At 32.3% G+C, this 11,886-nt stretch overlaps 1 pseudogene; it reads right to left on the bottom strand.

Annotated features, from left to right (window-relative positions):
• Window positions 1-1,480: 1,480 nt before the first annotated feature.
• Window positions 1,481-5,383, bottom strand: LOC123203136 (annotated as a pseudogene).
• Window positions 5,384-11,886: the final 6,503 nt, after the last annotated feature.

Raw genomic sequence — 11,886 nt, 5'->3', positions numbered from 1 at the left:
GGCTTTAAAGTTCAAGGCAAAGAGGATCATGTATATAAGCTACATAAAGCTTTATATGGACTCAAACAAGCCCCCAAAGCTTGGTATATCAGAATTCATACTTACCTACTGCATCAAGGTTTTTCTTACAGCCAAAATGAAGTCACCTTGTATGTTAAAAGGATCAATGGTGAAGTGAAAATAATTGTGTCCTTGTATGTTGATGATCTCCTAGTGACAGGAGGAGATTTGCTTTCAATTAAAAAATTCAAGCAAGAAATGCAGCAAGAGTTTGATATGTCTGACTTGGGTGAGATGAAGTATTTCTTAGGCTTAGAAATTCTTCAAAAATCTAATGGGATTTTTGTGTCACAAAGCAAATATTCTAGAGATCTAATATGGAAGTTTCATATGAATGAATGTAAAGAAGTTGCTACTCCCTTGGCAATGAATGAAAAATTAATGAAGAATGATGGAGCAGAAAAGACTGATGCAACTAAATTCAGAAGACTTATAGGCTGCTTGTTATACCTTTGTACAAGTAGACCAGACATCATGTTTGCTACTTCATTGCTATCCAGATTTATGCAAGAACCAAGCAATCTTCACTGGAGTGCAGCAAAAAGAATACTAAGATATGTCAAAGGTACAATCAACTATGGCCTATGGTTTTCAAACCATCAAAGCAGAAATCTAATTGGATATTCAGACAGTGACTGGGCTGGCAGTAATGATGACTACAAAAGCACCTCAGGTTTCTGTTTTTCATTTGGTGAAACCATTTTCTGTTGGAATTCAAAGAAACAAGATATTGTGGCACAGTCAACTGCTGAAGCAGAATATGTGGCACTAGCAGTAGCAAGCAATCAGGCTATATGGCTGAAAAAACTATTAACTGATCTAGATCAGTCCATGGACAAAGGAGTAACAATTTATGTTGATAACAAAGGTGCCATAGCCATCTCCAGAAATCCAATTCAGCATGGTAGAACTAAGCATATTAATGTCAAATATCATGCCATAAGAGAAGCTGCCAAAATGGGAGAAATTGTTTTGGAACATTGCAACTCATCAAATCAGCTAGCTGACATTATGACCAAGGCTCTTCCTAAACCTCAATTTGAAAATTTGAGGCTGAAGCTTGGTGTCTTAAAAACAATCTCAAAGGAGGAGTGTTAGTTAGTTGAGTTTGTTTTTTGAACTAAACTATTTTTTGGTTTGAACTAAAGTCCAACTAGATTAGGTAGAGTTGGTGATGACATGTATGGTGATCCATAAATTAAGAATTCTTTTTGCAGCAAAGTATGGTCTCAATGTACTTATCACAATATAAAAGAATTACTCTAATGCTTGTATATGTAATCTTTAGTTTATCAATACAATCAAGCTTTCTCTCTGAAAAAATATACTTTCAGTAGCTTCTGTTTTCTCTGTATTTTCTGCCTCTGTTTCGTGAAGTAAGCTTGAGTGAACTTTGCTTAACAAAAAAACAACAAAAAGTTCACTATCCAATGTATTGCAATTATATCCCAGTATTACATGATCTGACTTAATATACACGGGTCCAAGTGAAAGAATTCTTTTATCAAATGTTATGCACACATCTAAGCATTTCACTTGCAACTCATACAAAACATTCAAGAAATTATCCAGACAATGATAATCTCCGACTTCAACAATGACACAAAAGACAAAACCCAGAAACTTCTTATTGAATGAACCTTGTGGTAGCATTATAAATGATCCACTACTTTGAATGTTAAACCATTCCGGAATGTCACTTCCAGGGAAACACATAACACCTTGTGGCTTGCCAGCTTCCTAATACATTACAAAAACTGGTTAGTTCTAATATTGTTGATTAATATCATTTTTTTCCTCAGATAAGGAAAAGATATTGAAATCATATGGGAATGAGAAACAGGATGATACCTTATCTTCATATTTGAACAGGTAAATTGCATCTGAGAACATATCCAATATAGAATCATTCAAAATGTTTCTGAGTGCGTTCCAATCCAGACTGACACAATTGGAGAAGCTAAGTGTCCTTCCAGAATGTCCTTGAATTACGAGATTTGTCAAACCTGATAATTCTTTCAGCAATTTGCAATCATCTGCTCTAAGTTCTTCTATATTACGTGGAAGCTTTGGTAAGGATTGAAGCCTATTACAAAGCCTTATGTTAAAAAGCTGTAACTTGGAAAGGTTCTAGATGTTTGTTGGGATGCTCTCAAAATTATTTCCTTCCAATTCTAAATCTCCTAGTAAGGACAGCTTGTCAATATCATTGGGTAACTCTGTAAGACTGCACCGATTCAAATTTAATCTTCTTAAATATCGCAACCCTGATAGCCAACCAGCCATAACTGATGATAGTTCTCTTACAGAAATTCCATCAGCTTCTAGTACTTCCAAGCTCTCTAAATTTCCTAAGTCCTCAGGCAATCTTTCAAGTTTTGAACAACCAGAGATACAAAGATATTTCAGAAACATCGACTTATAAATGCCATTTGGAAGACTGATAAGGCTTTTGCAATTTCTTAGATTCAAATTAACAAGTTTATTGAGATTCTGAGAAGGAGGAGTGATCTCAAGCAAACTTGTACAACCTTCTAGAATCAGGCACTCTAGATTTTGAGCCTCTGAGAGGTTTGGGACTATAAGTAGATGTTTTGAGTAACTTAGGTCAATGTATTTTAAATGAGAAAGATTCTGTAACAGAAAAAGAAATGGCCAACATAAGTTAAAAAATCTAATATTTAAAAGTTTATTTAAGAAAAATCATATGAATCAACATATACCTTGATACCCATCCATAGTTGTTCAAGATTGTTGTTACACATCTTAAGTACAACAAGGTTCTCAGGATCAAATTTCAAAGGCAATGATGGGAAGGAGGAATGATCCCAACAGAGGCATCTCAACTCTGAAAAATCAAATTCAATGCTATCAAAACCATGAACCTTATTATTGTATCTCGAATTATTTACTATAAGGAGTCTTAGATTAGCCATCTCTGAGAAAGCATGAGGATTTAAGTGGATCACTGTCATTTCAGCCATATCAAAGAGCATGCCTCTTATTTTATCAGTTCCCTACAATCAAAATCAAACGATAAGTTAACAGCAAAATAACATGATGTACCTCCAAAACAAAACCCATTACCACATGAACTTTTCTCATTGTTCAAATATTTCAAGATATCCCATACATGATAAAATATAAATTGAAAGTTAATTCCATGTATCTATATTTACCAGAATTTTTTTCAATACAGGATAGACATCATCATGATGCCACAATCGACTATGTTGACCAAGTTTATTGACTGGCTCTTGTCGGACAATTTCCCAACCCATTTCTTGAATCAAATCATGCATTCTTATGGTGTTTTGTGAAATAGTTATAAGAGCTTTATCAACAAGTACACTTACTCCAATATGTGAACCAAAGGTACCAACTAGATATTTATCCCATCCTTTAAAGAAACATGTAATGTCTAAAAATAAAGTCTTCTCTTTATCAGATAATCCATCATAACTTATCTTAAGCACTGTTTGGATTACCTCATTTGGAGATTTTTTTAATTCATCCAGTGCACTTTCCCATTCAAATTTTTCTCTACCAAGTAGAAAGCAACCTAAGACTTCAAGAGCTAAAGGCAAACCTTTTGTGTAATTTACTACCCTTTCTGAAAGCTTCAAGAAAACTTCATCAATTGGATAATTTTGTTTGAAGGCATGTTGTTTAAAAAGTCGAACAGATTCATCACTACCTAATCCTTCGACCTCATATATGGTAGAATCATCCAATCTACAATTTTTTAGCACTTGTTTATCCCTTGTGGTTATAATGATTCGACTTCCAAAACCCAAGTTTTCAAGATCTCCAATTAATTCTCTTATTTGTTTCAAATCTGTCACATCATAAAAAACAATAAGAACTCTTTTACATCTAAGCCTTTCTTGTGTGAATTTGAGCCTTATATTGAGGTGTCCATACTCTAATATTGCTGAAAGAAGTTCTATTTACAAATGACATAATTGATTTTTATTTGATGCTTCCCTAACATTTTGAATAAAATACGAAGCTTCAAATTGACTTGAGATTTCATTGAAGACTGCATAAGCAAGAGTTGTCTTGCCAATACCACCCATACCTCAAAGTCCTACTGCCTTGCGTACTTCATTTGACTCATCAAACAATAAAGATCTAATTTTCTGGATCTTCATTGCTACTCCAAACAAGTTCTTATTATCACTAGAAGACATAGCATTCAGTCTCTTCAAAATATGTTCAATAATTGTCTCTATAAGTTTCGATTCAGGCCTACATTAGAAACAACCGGTAAAAATAACAATAAGCTAATCAATAAATTAATGAAAAAGAAATAATGAAAAAATCTGATTTCAAGAGCCCATATTTAGTTCAGATTTTCCAAGAAAAGCTTATGGCATTTATTAAATAAATCTTATAGAAATACAACTTTTTTCATGAAACTGATGATAGTTTGGTTATCAATAAAAAAAGCTCTTTCCAACTTCAGATCATTTAGTTTTGTTGCGATAAAAACACTTCTTTCTATAATAAAAAAAGCTCTTTCCAACTTCAGGTCATATGTGTGTGTGTGTATAAAATTGATTTTACATATAACATAAAGTAAAAAATGCTACTTCAATAATAAATGGTTTAACGTGAAAAACTCAGAGTGATTTTTATATAGAAGAATTATCTCATAGCAACACAAAAAATATTAGTTTAAGATATATATATATATATATCTCAAAAGAAAAAGCATTCACCTGATGGAATTTGAATCAAAGCCAGATAAATCGGCTGCTTCCGTCAAAGCATTCCTCCATCTCTGCAACATCTCTTTCCTCTTCCTATATCTTACTTCATGCTTACCAAATGCATCTCCATAAGTCCCTGTTTGCTTCCTTACATCTGATGGATCTACATGATAGAACACTGGAATCACAATCTGACCGAACATTCTCTTGCAATTGAGGATCTGCACAAGTTCGTGGAGGCACCATGTAGAAGAAGCATAACCCTTAGAGAAAATGATAATTGAAATCTTCGATCCTTCAATTGCATTCAAAAGAGATGGTGAAATCTCATCTCCTCTCACAAGTTCATCATCGATGAAAGTAACAATCTTCCTCCGACGCAAAGCTGCATTAAGGTGACTGATAATATTGTCTCGAGTGTCCTCACCTCTGAAACTGAGGAAAACATCATACTTCCCTTGAGAAGAAGAAGAAGCCATCGCAGTTGACTTGAAGCAACAAGACTCTTTGTCTTCTCACAGAGTTTGAAGTTTGTTTATATTTTTTCTGGGTTCGATATCTTTACCTTTGCTCTGGAATTTCTTGGAAATGGCGCGCAATGGGTTAGTTTTGCGGCCAAAATTTAAATAACAAAATATCCTTGACTTTCATGTTATTAACTTATTATACAATGTTTTATGCAAATTAAACTCTCAATCAGACCCTCTAAATTTTGAAAATGAACATCTCGCTTAAATTTTAATATCATAATTTTGAAATAAATAAAGGAAATATGTTTCATTTAGGTATTTATATAAACATTAATTTAAGATTTCATTTAATTAATAATTGTATATTATTTTTTGGCACGTTGAATTTATTTGATAAATTTGAAGCGTTTTTCAAAATTAATAATGATTTAATTGACTAAAATATTTTGTTATTGATTTGATTCAATATGGAGGGAAATTAATTTTTTACTGTGTGAGGATAAATTAATATTTATTACATCTGTGCCAAAATTTTTTAAAATTATATTTATACATTTCGAATCAAATAACGAGTTTTGTTAATGTTTTGGTTCAGTATGGGTGTAAATTGATATTTTAGCATGTGAGGGTAAAATAACATGTTACCAGGGGGGGTCATGGATATTTTCTAACTTTCGGGTCAAAATTTTATTAAGATTATATTTGTACATTTAATTATGAAATTTATGATTAATTTAGTTACAAAATTATATATTATCATTGTAGGTTTGATTAAAATGACGAGTTTTGCTATTGATTTGGTATGATATGAGGGGAATGGATAAAGACGAGTGATAATAGAATGAAATATGTTGAAGGCAAAGTGAAAATAGTAAAAATCCTTTTGAACACGAATTTGAATTGTTGAAATTGACTAAGGATCGAGAATCAAAATTTTAGCTTATTGAAAGATCGTGCATAAAGGATGCACACCTGTTCATGTCATGCCAGATGGAGATATGAATATCGTGCCACATTAAATAACTTAAGTGGTTTAACGATCGTTCATCAAGGATGCACGACCGTTTCAATAATTATCTAACTGAATCTATTTAAGGATCACGTCTCACATGATATAGCCTTATCCCATTACTTTAAATTTATCCATTTTAATATTTTTCAATGCTTTAGCAACCAGAGGGAAATTTCAGCCATTTAAGGGGCATTTCAACAATCAAATAAAGGGGTTTCTGCTTTGATTCTTTAAGCTTTGAGGTAAGGTAAGTAAAAGTCTTGCGTTTTATGTTTAGATCATTTTTCATGTGAATTAATGATTCTAGAAATTCAATTTGAATTGAATAGTAAGTCAGATTAAATGTCAAATTGATATGTATTGATTGGTAGGAGTGATGTAATATAAGTTTGATTAAAATCGTGGCCATGAAAGACTTTAAATCCGATCTATGTTAACATAAGGAATATTGGTTCTTTGATATGAAGAGGTATATTAGTATTTTATGTAAAATGATAATTAGATATGCTAGAATGATTGTGGGATTGCAAACTATACAAAAAGAATAGGTGCAATTAAACCAAAACAACCTAAAATCATGTATCTAGACACAATGTATGGTCATCCCAAAAACAAAAACAATCATGCAACAATGTAGAAATTAGAGTTATGTGCTTGTGAATGATTATGTATGGGATATGCACAACAGTTCACAAATTAGGATATTGATGTCACAACTAATAGATGAATGTACGTAGTATTTGTGCAATCATTTGTGACACGTTAGTTAAGATGTGATGAACACCTTTGTAGAAGAGGGAACGACTATTCATATAAGTTAAATGACGATAGTGCCTTTAAGGTAGCGTACAATCATGAAAGTGAGGAGATGAACCATTCATGATGAAGGATGTACAATTATTCACAAAGGATGAATGATCATGCATGGCCAATCATGAAAGAGGAAGTCATGAACGTTTATGTTGAGTATGAGGACATGTTTGTTCATGGGTAATGCACAATCATGCATAAAGTAAAAATGAATACATGTTCAAGATAAATAGACAACCATTCATAGAGTTATGCTCGAGACAATAAAGGTACATTGAAGTACCAAGATGTGCTTGAGAGAGAGAATATGATAGGGCAAGATTATCAATAAAATGTACTTGATAGGTGAAAGGAGATGAGATTTTCATGGGCTCAATAACATGAATTTAGAAAAAAAATATCATAGATATGTGGTTTTAAGAGAGATAAGTTATCGAGTAGGGCATAGAGATCCCATAGAACACATGTGAACCTAAATACCCTTAGAGTATATGTATGGAACACAAAGTGCTCATAGATTAAGAAATTTAATGCCACCCATGAAAACATGTATCCTTATCAAAATTTTAAGATGTGTTTTCTAGAAGGTTGTTATGAGGAGGCATTCATGACATCAGTTATATACCCATAGAAAGGGTTGTGAGAGAGTTTGTTGATTAGCATTCATTGTTGGGTAGTCCAGGATTAAGGGTACGTCAATTGACATATATTGTTGTAAGACATGTAAGGACATAAAGAGTCATTCGATTAGCATTCGTATTAGGACAAGCCAAGACCAAAAGTCTATCGATTGGTGACCATAGTAGGACAGACCAAGACAAAAATAACCTCAGAAATTGAGTCACATGGCTAGCGTATCAAATTTTTGTCTCAACCTGATCCAAACAACATACAGTTAAATTGAAAGCAATGTTTTAAAAGAATGCTTTCACCTCTTATTTTGATAAATGGTTTTGTACATACAATGCATTTTATATCAGCCAAGATAGGGCATAAAGATGAACCCTAGATAATGAGAGAGGTCACAATTAGGAATTTGAGATAGAGATTGTGAAATTAGAAGATGAGATTTGATTGTTTATAGGATAAATGCTCGTGCTTGCTAAATGTGTATCACTTACCCCTTTTTTGCTTGATCTTTTAGGTAAGAGATGATTTTGCGATTGCATGGTGACAAGTCAATGATGAAGCGGCATAAGGGGGCTTATTATTGATTTCATGTTTTGTGGATGCTATTTTGTGTTGATTTATGGATTTTGCATATGCATTTTTATATGGATTTGTTGGATGTTGATTTTATGACACTTTGGGATTATTTTCACATGAATTCAATAATGGATTTTCGGAGGAGATGTTACAACTTAGTATTAAAGCACGATTTTGAGAATCCAAAGTGTCCAAGTGTAATTAAGATAAGGCACGATTTTGAGCATTAAAATAGAATTTGAATCTATGCTACCCTGACCAGCCTCGTATGCTAACCACTATAAGTAATTTAAATACCTACAACAAAAAAAAAATGATTATGAGTCATTTGAATTAAAGGTTTTACATGATTAAGATAAGGTCAAGGGACTTATTCCCACCCAAAGTTTACTCTTTTTCCAAGTTCCCACACATTATCTTTCAAAAACTTAAAAACCCACCTATAGGTTGTTAAAGTTAACCAAATCCATTAGTTATGGGGTCAAATTATCATTTGACTAGTGATATTAAATCAATAAAACTTTATTTCATTTTCCTATAAACCCTAAAAACTAGTAATTTTCCTCTCAAACTTAAGTTTTAAAAAAGTTACATTTCCTTTTTCCAAGTTTAGCATTTCTCCAACGATAAACTCTTTCCTTTCTCCTTTGATTAAGATAAATTGTCTTCGTCTTTGGACAAAGACGAAACGTTTTCGTTGTTGTTGATGAAGTGTCATCGTCATTAGAAAAGGAAAAAAGTTCGTCGTTGGAAGGATAGGTCACCGAAGAAGGGAGAAAGTTCGCTATCGGAGAAACCTTAAACCTAGCAAGAGAAAATGTAACTTTTTCAAAATTTAAGCTTAGGGAAAATTATTAGTTTTTAAGATTTAGGAAAAAAATGAGATAAAATTTTAAAACTAATAGATTTGGTCAACTTTAATAACCCATTGGTCAGTATTTGGGTTTTTTAGAGACAACTGATGAAAATTTGAGAAAAGAGTAAACTTTGGATTAGAATAAGTCTTTTGGCCTTAAGATAATGAAATCCATGAGATTGATTAGGCTATTAGAAATTTTTTGACACCTAACATTAATTATGTTTTTGGTTTTACAAAACTGGATAATTGAATAGTTCAATGTCAGTTCATATATGGACTGAAGTAATATATAAAGTTAAACTCAATACACTTAATGATTATAATTTGGGTGAACAGTATAAGCATAAGCCTTAAGGTTTATTGAACCTTGATGGGGGGTCAATTAACCTACAAGGTTTAATAAACCTATTATATATTGGTTAGGTCCTTACTCCAAAATTGAATACAATATACTTGTAGTATAACTTACCCATTCAAATCATCAAGGGAGGTTTTTTGAGTAGAAGACTAAGTTGCATTGAAAGGTGATCTCGATAAGTAATTTTAATAGGTTTATGAATCAGTTTGCATGGTGATCCAGATATTCCTAAAACTGTAAGGTTTAATTCAGTTTTTTATAATTTACGCATAGATCTTGAGATTATAGTTAATTGATTTATTTTATTTAGTTTATGCAAAATAAATCTTACATGTGGAACATATCTTTTAGCATGTGACGACATGGGTGTGTATTTTAGAGGCATGTGCAACGTGTAAAACCTTTCTTGGTGGTGCATGAGAGGTGTAAAATGGTTCATTTGATGCATTGGCAGTCATTGGTGGTGCATGTAGGCTTAAAGTGGGTGTAAGTAACAAGTAAAGTCTCCCAAAAGCTTGTCAATGCATGGAAATGATGAATTTTATTGAGTGGCTACATGTAACTGTGTGTAATCAGTTCCTAGTAGGTGTGTGCATATATAAAGGAGCATTTGGACATATTTGTGTGTGTTAATGTCTTATGAGTATATGTGATAAGGTTTTAAAGTTTTCTTGGGGCACACAAGTTGACATGAATGGTTTTCTAGGATGCATGTGAGGGTATTAAAGTGGTTAGGCATGTTAAGGGCATGTGGCAATGTATGTGTAATAGCATGTGAAAGGCATGCAACAATCCACATGAAGGACTTATGGTAGCACATGAATAGCTTTTGATGGCATGTAAAGGCATATGATGTGTTTGTAGGTCTCCGTTGAATGAGAATTTAAGTTTTAGATTAAATAATGTGGCATACAGTGCTCTTATATCGTTTAGTATTAATAAATTTAAGTATAATATCAATTCTATCATATGTGATTGAGTTACCACATAAGGTTTAAATTAGGGAAATTATAATAAATGGCTAAATTAGCCCTCTATTAAGCAAAAATGCCCAATTTTACTATTTTAAAGCAAAAATGCCCAAATTCTCTATTCCTAAGCAAAAATGCCCTAATTTTTTTTAAAATACCAAAATTACCCTTCTTCACATTTATATAAACTCTCTCACTCTCACTCTCACTCTCATTACATATATTTCTTATATCATGTAAATACTTACTTTCACTCTTATTTTTATTTAATATCAATTACTACGAGTTCGTTCGAAAAGAAGAAATTTGTATTTCTGAATTCGAATCGAAAAAATTAATTTGTGAAAACTATATTGAAAATAACATATTATGAATAAATAGATATATTGAAATACCCTCGAATGTCAATAATAAAAAAATTACTTGAAAATCTAAAAAAATATATCTAAATTTCGAAAACTACACGTTCAAATAGCTTATAAACGAGAAAACCGAAAAATCGATCAAAAATTTCGTAATTACATCGTAAAACATGTCTAAAAAAGCACATCATAATTACAAATATCAAATTTAAAAATTATATATAAAAAAAGTCTAGCCTGGTCACAAACAAACTCAAAATCATAAAAACCAAAAATCCTAAATTTGATAAAATAAAAAAACTGCATAATACACATTGAAATAGTTTTATTTTGGCCTCCAAATTCAGTGTAACTAGCAAAACTGGTTATTGTTATAGAGCTCGAAACGAGCTTCGCATTGATATATTACAAACCCCGTAACTCCTCCCGAATCAAAAGTTATGGCCGTTCAAAGTCTGTCTCATATAAACCCTATAATTTTAAAAAAGTTAATTTCCACCCAACCCACGATTTTCATGGCCTGCCCACGATTTAGTGTAAAATTTTACACAAACCCCTGTGGATCTCCCTCTGTTCGCCTCCCCCTAAAATTTTGAAAACGTTAAATTTCCCCCCATCCCACAACAATGTTGGCAGATCTAATCCATTTTCTGGCCAAAAACCATCATTTCAGCCTTTAATTTCAACACAAATCAAATCTACATATCCAATAACACAAAACCCATCAAGCAATTCAAGCAAAACAACCAAGAATCAAAACATTTTATGCATTGTTCAAAATCGGAACCCTAAACATTCAAGCCTCAAAATCTCCCTCAAATCTCAATAATCCTAAAAATAAATTAATTCAAAGAAGACGTGGGATGATGTACTATCCATATTTGTCATTTTCATTTGCTGAAAAACATGAAAATCAACAAAAATCACTTCCACGGTGGGATGACCGTGGGATAATTATAGGAATGGTGATTTTCCTTGAATTTGAACAGTGAAATAGTAGAAAATTACCGTGGGAATTCCTTGTTTATATACAGGGGCAGTTTCATTATTTCACAAAAGTTGG

The sequence above is a fragment of the Mangifera indica genome, chromosome 19 (assembly GCF_011075055.1).
Source record: "Mangifera indica cultivar Alphonso chromosome 19, CATAS_Mindica_2.1, whole genome shotgun sequence".
Lineage (NCBI taxonomy): Eukaryota > Viridiplantae > Streptophyta > Magnoliopsida > Sapindales > Anacardiaceae > Mangifera > Mangifera indica.
The sequence above is the reverse complement of the archived record's forward strand: the minus strand, read 5'-3'. Positions and strand labels throughout refer to the sequence as shown.